Below are 13,547 nucleotides of genomic sequence, written 5' to 3'. Positions count from 1 at the left end.
TTTTTTAAATTCCTTTCTGTCTCGAGTTGTAGTTATATTGATACAGAGGCATAATTGTTGAATGATATATATTGGTTTGATTGAAATATGTTCGTAGAGGTGGTGATAGGCTTTCTGTGTCTGTCTGAGAGAAAGGACCGGTTAACGTCTTTTTCCAAGAGCAATTTGTTGTGAAAGGTATCAGGCAAAGGAGTATGTATTGTGATGTGGTTCTCTGACTGTTTCTGTCCACTTGCCAAAAGTTCCAAGGCCCTATGATAGCACAAAAACGGTAAGATTGAAGTGGTGGGTGCCGGAGGTTTAAAATGGTCAGTTTAATTAAAGACAGAAAAGTGAAACGAATGACTGCAGAAATACTCTATGTGGCCATGAACTGAGATGAAAGGATGATTTTGGAACTCTGTCTTGCAGATTACCCTCAATGCCGCAATGGATAGGGCACTACTCTCACAGACCAGGGTGTGTAAGTTTAAGTCTATCTGAGGTGCACACCCTGAACTAATACATTTTTGCTGAAACCTAATCATATTGTTTACTCTTCCTCGTAGCAGCTTTCCAGGGTGATAGTATATTGCAACAGAGCCATTCCACTTCTTCACTGAAAAGAGTCATGCTGGTTACCCAAATGTGCAGCGTGTCATTTTATACAGCTTTCTTCATTAAAATTAAACTTGGACTCACTTGAAATATTCTCTTTCAAAATGAATGTTTTGAGCTGCTGTGAATTTTATTTCTAGAGGTGGTGACAGGCTTTCAGGTACGTGCTTAGGTCAAGGCCCTGTTCATGTCACTTGTAAAAGCTAATTCAGGGAGCAAATTAACAAGTCAAGAAATGGGAAGTCTGAACTACTGTCAAAGCAGTTTCATTCTCTTTTCAAATAATCCAAAAATACCATTGCAGCATAAAACAGAGTATTCAATAAAAGAAGAAAGGAGGATTAACGGCAAAAAAGCACATCATAAGATATGAAACTTTGGAAATTATCTAGATATTGTTTGAAAAAACTCCTTTGATGGAAAGAAGATGAAGAACGGTATGGGATCCTGTCCTGCGCACCTGTAATTGATATGTTCCACATCCATTCATACCACCTAACCCTAAACACCCAAACATATTGCAGTCAGTGACCATGTGGCCTAATGGATAAGGCGTCTGATTTCGGATCAGAAGATTGAGGGTTCGCGTCCCTTCGTGGTTGAGTCTTTTTCTCACAGCACCCAACTTATCTTTACATACAAACTGGAGGCACACTCTTACAATACTCCTTTCACTCTCACTCATTAAGAAAGCCCAATGCAAACTGCACAATCAGTCACGTTATGCCTTCTGCATTGCTACTTTTCTGTCTTTATGCCATACCAAAGTACCTCTTCATAAATGCCATGGATATGCAATACGTATGCAACAATATGACACAGCACAATCATTTTTAACAGAACTGTGGTTAGATGCAGTGCAGGGAGTGTGTGCGTGCAGAAAGCAGAAACTATGCATGCGAAGAAGCTCTATGATTTTCTCCCGGAATAATGCTAATTGTCCCTCAGAAAAAATATAGTACTGGAGAAGAATCATAAAGGATTGACACAATTGCTGCCTTTGCTGTTGCCCCAATTGTGTAATCTGTCAAGGACTGGTCTCTTGCAGATTGAGGCACCTAGTTGCAAGTGTGTGGTATAAATCACCCTTACAACCATTTTTGCTATAAACTTGAGATCTTTCTGAGATACTATCCCACAGACTTCTTATGAATGAGGAACTCTGAAATTGTCACTTTCCAATTTGTACGTCCTTAAAACTATGCTGGTTATTCAAATGGACAGATTGTTTTTTAAATTCCTTTCTGTCTCGAGTTGTAGTTATATTGATACAGAGGCATAATTGTTGAATGATATATATTGGTTTGATTGAAATATGTTCGTAGAGGTGGTGATAGGCTTTCTGTGTCTGTCTGAGAGCTAGGACCGGTTAAAGTCTTTTTCCAAGATCAGTTTGTTGTGAAAGGTATCAGGCAAAGGAGTATGTATTGTGATGTGGTTCTCTGACTGCTTCTGTGCACTTGCCAAAAGTTCCAAGGCCCTATGATAGCACAAAAACGGTAAGATTGAAGTGGTGGGTGCCGGAGGTTTAAAATGGTCAGTTTAATTAAAGACAGAAAAGTGAAACGAATGACTGCAGAAATACTGTATGTGGCCATGAACTGAGATGAAAGGATGATTTTGGAACTCTATCTTGCAGATTACCCTCAATGCCGCAATGGATAGGGCACTACTCTCACAGACCAGGGTGTGTAAGTTTAAGTCTATCTGAGGTGCACACCCTGAACTAATACATTTTTGCTGAAACCTAATCATATTGTTTACTCTTCCTCGTAGCAGCTTGCCAGGGTGATAGTATATTGCAACAGAACCATTCCACTTCTTCACTGAAAAGAGTCATGCTGGTTACCCAAATGTGCAGCGTGTCATTTTATACAGCTTTCTTTATTGAAATGAAACTTGGACTCACTTGAAATATTCTCTTTCAAAATGAATGTTTTGAGCTGCTGTGAATTTTATTTCTAGAGGTGGTGACAGGCTTTCAGGTACGTGCTTAGGTCAAGGCCCTGTTCATGTCACTTGTATAAGCTAATTCAGGGAGCAAATTAGCAAGTCAAGAAATGGGAAGTCTGAACTACTGTCAAAGCAGTTTCATTCTCTTTTCAAATAATCCAAAAATACCATTGCAGCATAAAACAGAGTATTCAATAAAAGAAGAAAGGAGGATTAACGGCAAAAAAGCACATCATAAGATATGCAACTTTGGAAATATCTAGATATTGTTTGAAAAAACTCCTTTGATGGAAAGAAGATGAAGAACGGTATGGGATCCTGTCCTGCGCACCTGTAATTGATAATTCCACATCCATTCATGCCACCTAACCCTAAACACCCAAACATATTGCAGTCAGTGACCATGTGGCCTAATGGATAAGGCGTCTGACTTCGGATCAGAAGATTGAGGGTTCGAGTCCCTTCATGGTTGAGTCTTTTTGTCACAGCACCCAACTTATCTTTACATTCAAACTGGAAATACACTCTTACAATACTCATTTCACTCTCACTCATTAAGAAAGCCCAATGCAAACTGCACAATCAGTCATGTTATACCTTCAGCATTGCTACTTTTATGTCTTTCTGCCATACCAAAGTACATCTTCATAAATGCCACGGATATGCAATACGTATGCAACAATATGATACGGCACAATCATTCTTAACAGAACTGTGGTTAGATGCAGTGCAGGGAGTGTGTGCGTGCAGAAAGCAGAAACTAGGCATGTGTAGAAACTCTATGATTTTCGTCAGGAATAATGCAAATTGTCCCTCAGAAAAAATATAGTACTGGATAAGAATCATAAAGGATTGACACAATTGCTGCCTTTGCTGTTGCCCAATTGTGTAATCTGTCAAGGACTTGTCTCTTGCAGATTGAGGCACCTAGTTGCAATTCTGTGGTATAAATCACCCTTACAACCATTTTTGCAATAAACTTGAGATCTTTCTGAGATACTATCTCACGTACTTCTTTTGAATGGGGAACTCTGAAATTGTCACATTCCAATTTGTACGTCCTAAAAACTCTGCTGGTTATTCAAATGGGCAGATTGTTTTTTAAATTCCTTTCTGTCTCGAGTTGTAGTTATATTGATACAGAGGCATAATTGTTGAATGATATATATTGGTTTGATTGAAATATGTTCGTAGAGGTGGTGATAGGCTTTCTGTGTCTGTCTGAGAGCAAGGACCGGTTAACGTCTTTTTCCAAGAGCAATTTGTTGTGAAAGGTATCAGGCAAAGGAGTATGTATTGTGATGTGGTTCTCTGACTGCTTCTGTCCACTTGCCAAAAGTTCCAAGGCCCTATGATAGCACAAAAACGGTAAGATTGAAGTGGTGGGTGCCGGAGGTTTAAAATGGTCAGTTTAATTAAAGACAGAAAAGTGAAACGAATGACTGCAGAAATACTGTATGTGGCCATGAACTGAGATGAAAGGATGATTTTGGAACTCTGTCTTGCAGATTACCCTCAATGCGCAATGGATAGGGCACTACTCTCACAGACCAGGGTGTGTAAGTTTAAGTCTATCTGAGGTGCACACCCTGAACTAATAAATTTTTGCTGAAACCTAATCATATTGTTTACTCTTCCTCGTAGCAGCTTGCCAGGGTGATAGTATATTGCAACAGAACCATACCACTTCTTCACTGAAAAGAGTCATGCTGGTTACCCAAATGTGCAGCGTGTCATTTTATACAGCTTTCTTTATTGAAATTAAACTTGGACTCACTTCAAATATTCTCTTTCAAAATTAATGTTTTGAGCTGCTGTGAATTTTATTTCTAGAGGTGGTGACAGGCTTTCAGGAACGTGCTTAGGTCAAGGCCCTGTTCATGTCACTTGTATAAGCTAATTCAGGGAGCAAATTAGCAAGTCAAGAAATGGGAAGTCTGAACTACTGCCAAAGCAGTTTCATTCTCTTTTCAAATAATCCAAAAATACCATTGCAGCATAAAACAGAGTATTCAATAAAAGAAGAAAGGAGGATTAACGGGAAAAAAGCGCAGCATAAGATATGAAACTTTGGAAATTATCTAGATATTGTTGGAAAAAACTCCTTTGATGGAAAGAAGATGAAGTACGGTATGGGATCCTGTCCTGCGCACCTGTAATTGATATTTTCCACATCCATTCATACCACCTAACCCTAAACATCCAAACATATTGCAGTCAGTGGCCATGTGGCATAATGGATAAGGCGTCTGACTTCGGATCAGAAGATTGAGGGTTCGAGTCCCTTCATAGTTGAGACTTTTTCTCACAGCACCCAACCTATCTTTACATACAAACTCGAGGCACACTCTTACAATACTCCTTTCACTCTCACTCATTAAGAAAGCCCAATGCAAACTGCACAATCAGTCACGTTATGCCTTCAGCATTGCTACTTTTCTGTCTTTCTGCCATACCAAAGTACCTCTTCATAAATGCCATGGATATGCAATACGTATGCAATAACATGACATGGCCCAAATCATTCTGAATAGAACTGTGGGTAGATTCAGTGCAGGGAGTGTGTGCGTGCAGAAAGCAGAAACTATGCATTGGTAGAAGCTCTATGATTTTCTCCAGGAACAATGCAAATTGTCCCTCAGAAAAAGTATAGTACTAGAGAAGAATCATAAAGGATTGACACAATTGCTGCCTTTGCTGTTGCCCCAGTTGTGTAATCTGTCAAGGACTGGTCTCTTGCAGATTGAGGCAATTAGTTGCAATTGTGTGGTAAAAATCACCCTTACAACCATTTTTGCTATAAACTTGAGATCTTTCTGAGATACTATCTCACAGACTTCTTATGAATGAGGAACTCTGAAATTGTCACATTCCAATTTGTACGTCCTTAAAACTCTGCTGGTTATTCAAATTGGCAGATTGTTTTTTAAATTCCTTTCTGTCTCGAGTTGTAGTTATATTGATACAGAGGCATAATTGTTGAATGATATATATTGGTTTGATTGAAATATGTTCGTAGAGGTGGTGATAGGCTTTCTGTGTCTGTCTGAGAGCAAGGACCGGTTAACGTCTTTTTCCAAGAGCAGTTTGTTGTGAAAGGTATCAGGCAAAGGAGTATGTATTGTGATGTGGTTCTCTGACTGCTTCTGTCCACTTGCCAAAAGTTCCAAGAGCCTATGATAGCACAAAAACGGTAAGATTGAAGTGGTGGGTGCCGGAGGTTTAAAATGGTCAGTTTAATTAAAGACAGAAAAGTGAAACGAATGACTGCAGAAATACTGTATGTGGCCATGAACTGAGATGAAAGGATGATTTTGGAACTCTGTCTTGCAGATTACCCTCAATGCCGCAATGGATAGGGCACTACTCTCACAGACCAGGGTGTGTAAGTTTAAGTCTATCGGAGGTGCACACCCTGAACTAATACATTTTTGCTGAAACCTAATCATATTGTTTACTCTTCCTCGTAGCAGCTTGCCAGGGTGATAGTATATTGCAACAGAACCATTCCACTTCTTCACTGAAAAGTGTCATGTTGGTTACCCAAATGTGCAGCGTGTCATTTTATACAGCTTTCTTTATTGAAATTAAACTTGGACTCACTTGAAATATTCTCTTTCAAAACGAATGTTTTGAGCTGCTGTGAATTTTATTTCTAGAGGTGGTGACAGGCTTTCAGGTACGTGCTTAGGTCAAGGCCCTGTTCATGTCACTTGTATAAGCTAATTCAGGGAGCAAATTAGCAAGTCAACAAATGGGAAGTCTGAACTACTGTTAAAGCAGTTTCATTCTCTTTTCAAATAATCCCAAAATACCATTGCAGCATAAAACAGAGTATTCAATAAAAGAAGAAAGGAGGATTAACGGCAAAAAAGCACATCATAAGATATGAAACTTTGGAAATTATCTAGATATTGTTTGAAAAAACTCCTTTGATGGAAAGAAGATGAAGAACGGTATGGGATCCTGTCCTGCGCACCTGTAATTGATATGTTCCACATCCATTCATACCACCTGACCCTAAACACCCAAGCATATTGCAGTCAGTGACCATGTGGCCTAATGGATAAGGCGTCTGACTTCGGATCAGAAAATTGAGGGTTCGAGTAGCTTCATGGTTGAGTCTTTTTCTCACAGCACCCAACTTATCTTTACATACAAACTGGAAACACACTCTTACAATACTCCTTTCACTCTCACTCATTAAGAAAGCCCAATGCAAACTGCACAATCAGTCACGTTATGCCTTCAGCATTGCTACTTTTCTGTCCTTCTGCCATACCAAAGTACCTCTTCATAAATGCCATGGATATGCAATACGTATGCAACAATATGACACGGCACAATCATTCTTAACAGAACTGTGGGTAGATGCAGTGCAGGGCGTGTGTGCGTGCAGAAAGCAGAAACTATGCATGCGTAGAAGCTCTATGATTTTCTCCAGGAATAATGCTAATTGTCCCTGTTGGAAAATGGGTTATTGGTAGGGCAGGTAGGTACCTACACCTAGCAACAAGCCACTAACCTCCACATAGGTACAGTTAGGTCTCAGTAAATTAATCCCAGCTCAACCCTTGGTAGCTTGGCAACGAGCGTTAAGGCTTAACTTAGGAGACAAAGTGTAAAGCATTCAAATATCACAAAACAGTAATTAAATAAAACACAGGAAACAGTTTAAAAATCCAAAACCAATTTATAAAAATAGTTTATATTTTTATCTTTAAAATGACACAAAAACGATTAAAATCGGTTCAGGGAACCGGAGATATGAATTTTTAAAGAATTATTACTTTTCTAGCGCTTAGAAACAAAAAACGCCAATCGGGTCATCTGGTTGCACCTCGACCGGGGCAAAGTCAAACTTTCAGGCCGACCGCGATGGAGCCCTGCTCGGCTACAGGTCGCGGGAGGCCTTGGTTAAAAAGTTACCTTCTGACTTAGTCTTTATTTAGAAGTTTTTCTTCACCGGGACGAACCTGCCAGTTGAATCCGACCTCCTGGAGCCCTTGTCCGGATACGCGATGTGGGTTTCCTCGGTGGAGACTTTTACCTTCGGACTTAGTAATTTTTTCGAGATGAAAATCCTTCGACCGGGGTAAACCTGGATCTTGATCCGACGTCCATGGAGCCCTTCTCGGATACGATGGCTGGGAGGTCCCGGTCAACTTTTTACGTTCGGACTTAGTCTCTTTTTTGGATGTTTTTCTTTACCGGGACGAACCACGAAGTCAGGCCGGGTCGCGGTTGAGGCAAGCCAGCTAGAATTTCCGCGGCGGGTCGGTCCCTCTCTGGAGCTTTTTTCCAAAAATTCTCAAATCTTTTCCAAACTTCTGGGGCTTCACCCAGATGTTCTTTTAAGGTTCTTTTGGGGTCCACAGCTCACCCCAAGGGTCCAGAAGTTCTGTGATGGTCCTTGGGGGTGCGGACTTCAACTCCCAGAATGCACCTGGCGCAAACTCCTTTTTGGCCACTGGACAGTGGTCAGCTGGTCGCTTTCTTCAGGAGTTGGTGCAGGGGACTCTGGTTTAGCAATTTTTCACCTGTAGCAAACAGGGAGTCCCTCCTTGAACCAGTTGAAGCCAGGCAAAGTCCTTCTTGTGGTGAAGCCCAAGTGTGCAGCTGGTGCAGTCCTTCTGAGTGCAGGTTCCAGGTGCAGGCCAGGGGTCCAGCAGGGCAGTCCTTCTTCTCCTTAAGTTCTTTCTTCTTGAAATTTGGTGGGGATCTGAGGCGTGGGTGCAGGTCTGCCAGTTTTATCCTTGCTCCTGGGTGAAAAGCAGGGGGGCCCTGGTTCTCCAATCAGGGACAGGGTCGTCCCCCTGTGATGACCACTTCCTGGGAAGTGTGGCAAAAATCCATCCCAGAAGGCAACAGTCTCTAAAAATCCAACATGGATGAATCTGATTTTTGGAGGTTACATCTGGCTGAGCCCACCCACTGGTGTGGCTAAAAATCATAAACACACCCCTCTCCTGCCCTCTCCTAATCTAATCAAGGGGGCACCTAATTGTCTGGGGTTGCAGGATGTGGGGGTGTTGCTGGGTGCTCCAAATGTCCTTCTCTGCCTTTGAAGACCAGTTTGGCAGCCCTCCCCCTTCCTGCCTCACCATCTGCTGAGGGGAGATTCTCTCCCCCAAGCACATTCCTTTGTGTGAAGCCTGGCCACTTCACACCTCATCAAGGCAGCCTGGCTGAAGCTGCTGCAGGCTGGCCAATCAGAGCACAGCAGCAAAAACAATGCAGAGCTGAAATTGGCAACTTTTTAGGTAAAGTCTAAACTTTTTACCTGGACAAGTTATATTAAATCCAACAACTGGAAGTTGTGGGATTTATTACAACAATCAATTTGATACCAAATTCTTGGTATGTAACATTTAAGGAGACTTTAAAATTTAAAATAAAGTCTGCCCATTCTAGCCTATGAAGGCCATTTACTTCAATGAGGGAAAAACAAATTTGGCTGTTTTTACCTCACCAGGGCTTATAAATCTATTTTTATAAAGTCCCTGCTTATAGTTACATGGCACCCAGCCCTAGGGGCACATAGGGCACACCTTAGGGGTGACTTATATGTAAAAATAAGGTAGTTTAAGACTTTGGAAGTACCTTTAATTCCAAAGTCGAATTTGCATATAACTTTAATTTAAAAGCAGCCAGCAAGGCAGGCTTGCTTTTAAAATGACACTGGGCACCTCAGCAATGCACCTAGGTGTGCACCACCTATGCTGTGGTCCCTAAACCTACATGCCCTACCATATACTAGGGACTTATAGGTAGGTTAACTTAGCCAATTATAATTAGCCTAATTTGCATATCCATTTTACACAGAGCACAGGCCCTGGGACTGGTTAGCAGTACCCAGGGCACCAACAAAGTCAGGAAAACACCATCAAAAAGAGGAAAATGGGGGCAAAAAGTTATGGGGCCTCTGCAATCAGCCCTGTTTTCTCACACAACCCCCCCCCCCCCCCAGCCCACACGCCCAGGAGACTCAGCCCAACCCTGGGAGAGTCTTCCTGGCTTGTTAGGCGAGGAAGACAGTGAAGAAAACTGGCTGTCCCTTTGCAGGGCCTACTCTGCCTTATATCCTCCTGTCAGGGTCACTCCCTATGGGTAGTGAAGCCATCCCAACAGTAAAAGGACCCAACTCAAACTGAAACTTTCCTCTAGGGGGGTCTTCCTCCTTTCTCTCTGCCAACTTGGGTAGTGAGGTGCCCACCTCCCCTACTCCAAACTTTGCTAGGGCAACACCTAGCTTACCCAAAGAGGTCACCCAACACTTGAGCAACCCCACCATGACCAATAGGGTCAGGGGGCCTACTTTGCTATTGGCCCTGGGGTCTGCCTCCCAGGCCAAGTACATTGCTGCCAGGAAGGCTAGCACCCAGCAGAGGCTACTGACAGCTGTCAGTACCCAGAACCACACCCTAAGCTCTCCACTGACAGGTGGCTGAGCTGCTTTAGGGGCAACTTTGGGGTCCTGGCACCCCTCTTGCTGTCTAGAGTGGGGGGCTACCACCTCCTGTGGCAGACACCCTCCTTCCACTCTCCCTTCTGTCAGTGCAGTGGCAACACCTTGCATCTGGACAGCTGCCTGACTACTCAGGACTTCCTTGGGGTCAGGTGAGGCCTCACCAGTGCCAACTCTGGGCCCCCCCCCTACTGGGGCAGAAGGCCTTTGGCTCCCTGGAACTCTCTTTAAGAGTGGCCTACCCTTCCTTTTCTTCTTTCCTTTTCTTGGGGACCCCTGTCTCCTAACTGTAGGGACTGACTCCCCAGGACTTTGGGTTGGAGGGGAGCCCTGGGCGACCACCCCATCTGGGACCAGACTCTCCTCTGGGAGGTCATTGCCCAGGATACAATCTAGGGGGAGGTCAGCACTGACTACTACCCTAATCCAGTCAAGGATACCCTCCCTCTCTAGGGGCACTATGGCTACAGGTTTGGAGGTGACCTCCCCTGTGGCTATCCTGACTTTCTTTGTCTTTCCTGGGACATACATGTCTGGCGTCACTAACCGGTCACTCACTATAGTGTGACTGGCACAGGTGTCCCTCAGGCCAGTGGTAGGGATCCCATTCACTTGAATGTGGTGGAAGTGCCTACTCCCACCCTCAGGGATCACCAGCTTACCATCTGGTCCTGTCTCCCAGCACAATGCTAGGAGGACTTCATCATCTGAGGAATCCTCCTCTATGGCTACACTGGACAGCCCAGTGCTAACCACCTTCCTTGGACAGGCTGCATCTCCTCTGAAGTGACCTGTCTGCTGACAGTCAAAGCAAGCCCTACTGTCCAAGAGCTTTTTTAACCCTGGGTCTAACTGTCTCTGCTGGTCAGAGTGGGAATGGGATTTACTCTCCTCCTTCTTAGGGTTCTGGGGTACAGAGGGAGTCTCTGTGGTGGGCTTACCACCTCCCTCCTTAGGTTTTTGTGGACCTGTCCCCCCCTTCTTGGAGTCTCCCCCCTGGGACTTGACAACCACCCTGGTTCTCAACCACTCATCAGCTGCCTCCCCTAGCTCTCTAGGGTTGGTCTGCTTAGAGTCCACTAGATGCTGGCGTAACCTTTCTTGGGTACAATTGGTCAAGATGTGCTCTCTCATGATCAGATTGTATAACCCCTCATAAGTATCTACTTTGTTACCAATAATCCAGCCCTCTAGTGCCTTTAGTGAAATGTCCACAAAGTCAACCCAAGACTGGGTACTGACCTTCTGGGTGTCCCTGAACTTCATTCTATATTGCTCTGGGGTCAGACCAAACTTCTTGGCTAAGCACCTCTTCATACTAGGGTATGAATCTGCCTCCTCCCCCCTTAAGGTCAGAAGCCTATCCCTCCCTGAGTTGGGGACCAACTCCCACAAAAGGGAACCCCAGTATTGAGGCCTAACCCTTCTCATTTGGAGTGCCCTCTCAAAGGCCCCCAGCCACTTATCTATGTCATCCCCCTCTACAAAAGCAGGAACCACCCCCTTGGGTAATATGGGGCAAACTCCCCCACCCATGGACACCTCAGCTTCTTTATCGCTGCTTCCATCTCTTTTCTCTTTGTATGCCCACTTTTTCTTTTCTAGGGCCAGCTTCTCTGCTTCCAAAGCTATGTATGCTAGCTGGGCCTCCAGCTCTCTTTCTCTGATGGATGGGTTCTCTCCTCCTGAAAGGACCCCCTTCCCACCACTAGCTTTGGATCTGCCCCTAGTGACTGTGTTTACTGAGGACCGTTCTTCCTCATCCTCACTTGGGCTCAGATGCCTTCCCTCCCCTGAGTGGTTAGAGCTTGCATCCTCCCTTCTTTCTCCCTCCTCTGGAGCTTCTTCTGACTCTACCTCTTGGGCCTCAGCCCATGCTGTCAGGGATGTGATCAGGATTTGCTTCCTGAGATCACTGGTTGCAGGCAACCCTCTTTCAATACACAACCCCCTAAGCTGGACTACTGTCAGTGTGGGTAGGCTAGCCAGATCAAGCTCCATGGTTCCCTAGTTTTGTGTCAACAAAAACTTTTTGCAAAAATTGGAAACAAGAATTTAGAAAAATTACAAAAATTCAATAATTGAAATTAATCCAAAAAAAATTAAAAACAATGTTTGCACTAGGACAATTTAAAGGATTTTTAATTTGTTTTACTCAAAACTGTAACGTGATATTGAACACAAGTACAGGATCCCGTCGCTGCTTCCAATTATGTTGGAAAATGGGTTATTGGTAGGGCAGGTAGGTACCTACACCTAGCAACAAGCCACTAACCTCCACATAGGTACAGTTAGGTCTCAGTAAATTAATCCCAGCTCAACCCTTGGTAGCTTGGCAACGAGCGTTAAGGCTTAACTTAGGAGACAAAGTGTAAAGCATTCAAATATCACAAAACAGTAATTAAATAAAACACAGGAAACAGTTTAAAAATCCAAAACCAATTTATAAAAATAGTTTATATTTTTATCTTTAAAATGACACAAAAACGATTAAAATCGGTTCAGGGGAACCGGAGATATGAATTTTTAAAGAATTATTACTTTTCTAGCGCTTAGAAACAAAAAGCGCCAATCGGGTCATCTGGTTGCACCTCGACCGGGGCAAAGTCAAACTTTCAGGCCGACCGCGATGGAGCCCTGCAGGTCTACAGGTCGCGGGAGGCCTCGGTTAAAAAGTTACCTTCTGACTTAGTCTTTATTTTGAAGTTTTTCTTCACCGGGACGAACCTGCCAGTTGAATCCGACCTCCTGGAGCCCTTGTCCGGATACGCGATGTGGGTTTCCTCGGTGGAGACTTTTACCTTCGGACTTAGTCGTTTTTTCGAGATGAAAATCCTTCGACCGGGGTAAACCTGGATCTTGATCCGACGTCCATGGAGCCCTTCTCGGATACGATGGCTGGGAGGTCCCGGTCAACTTTTTACGTTCGGACTTAGTCTCTTTTTTGGATGTTTTTCTTTACCGGGACGAACCACGAAGTCAGGCCGGGTCGCGGTTGAGGCAAGCCGGCTAGAATTTCCGCAGCGGGTCGGTCCCTCTCTGGAGCTTTTTTCCAAAAATTCTCAAATCTTTTCCAAACTTCTGGGGCTTCACCCAGATGTTCTTTTAAGGTTCTTTTGGGGTCCACAGCTCACCCCAAGGGTCCAGAAGTTCTGTGATGGTCCTTGGGGGTGCGGACTTCAACTCCCAGAATGCACCTGGCGCAAACTCCTTTTTGGCCACTGGACAGTGGTCAGCTGGTCGCTTTCTTCAGGAGTTGGTGCAGGGGACTCTGGTTTAGCAATTTTTCACCTGTAGCAAACAGGGAGTCCCTCCTTGAACCAGTTGAAGCCAGGCAAAGTCCTTCTTGTGGTGAAGCCCAAGTGTGCAGCTGGTGCAGTCCTTCTGAGTGCAGGTTCCAGGTGCAGGCCAGGGGTCCAGCAGGGCAGTCCTTCTTCTCCTTAAGTTCTTTCTTCTTGAAATTTGGTGGGGATCTGAGGCGTGGGTGCAGGTCTGCCAGTTTTATCCTTGCTCCTGGGTGAAAAGCAGG

At 44.0% G+C, this 13,547-nt stretch overlaps 1 non-coding gene across 1 annotated transcript; it reads left to right on the top strand.

Annotated features, from left to right (window-relative positions):
- Positions 1-2,949: 2,949 nt before the first annotated feature.
- TRNAR-UCG (transfer RNA arginine (anticodon UCG)) lies at positions 2,950-3,022 on the top strand. Its single transcript has one exon. It is a non-coding gene; the product is annotated as a tRNA-Arg (tRNA).
- Positions 3,023-13,547: the final 10,525 nt, after the last annotated feature.

Source organism: Pleurodeles waltl, chromosome 4_1 (genome assembly GCF_031143425.1).
Source record: "Pleurodeles waltl isolate 20211129_DDA chromosome 4_1, aPleWal1.hap1.20221129, whole genome shotgun sequence".
Taxonomy (NCBI): domain Eukaryota; kingdom Metazoa; phylum Chordata; class Amphibia; order Caudata; family Salamandridae; genus Pleurodeles; species Pleurodeles waltl.
This window is presented reverse-complemented; position numbering and strand designations above follow the sequence as displayed.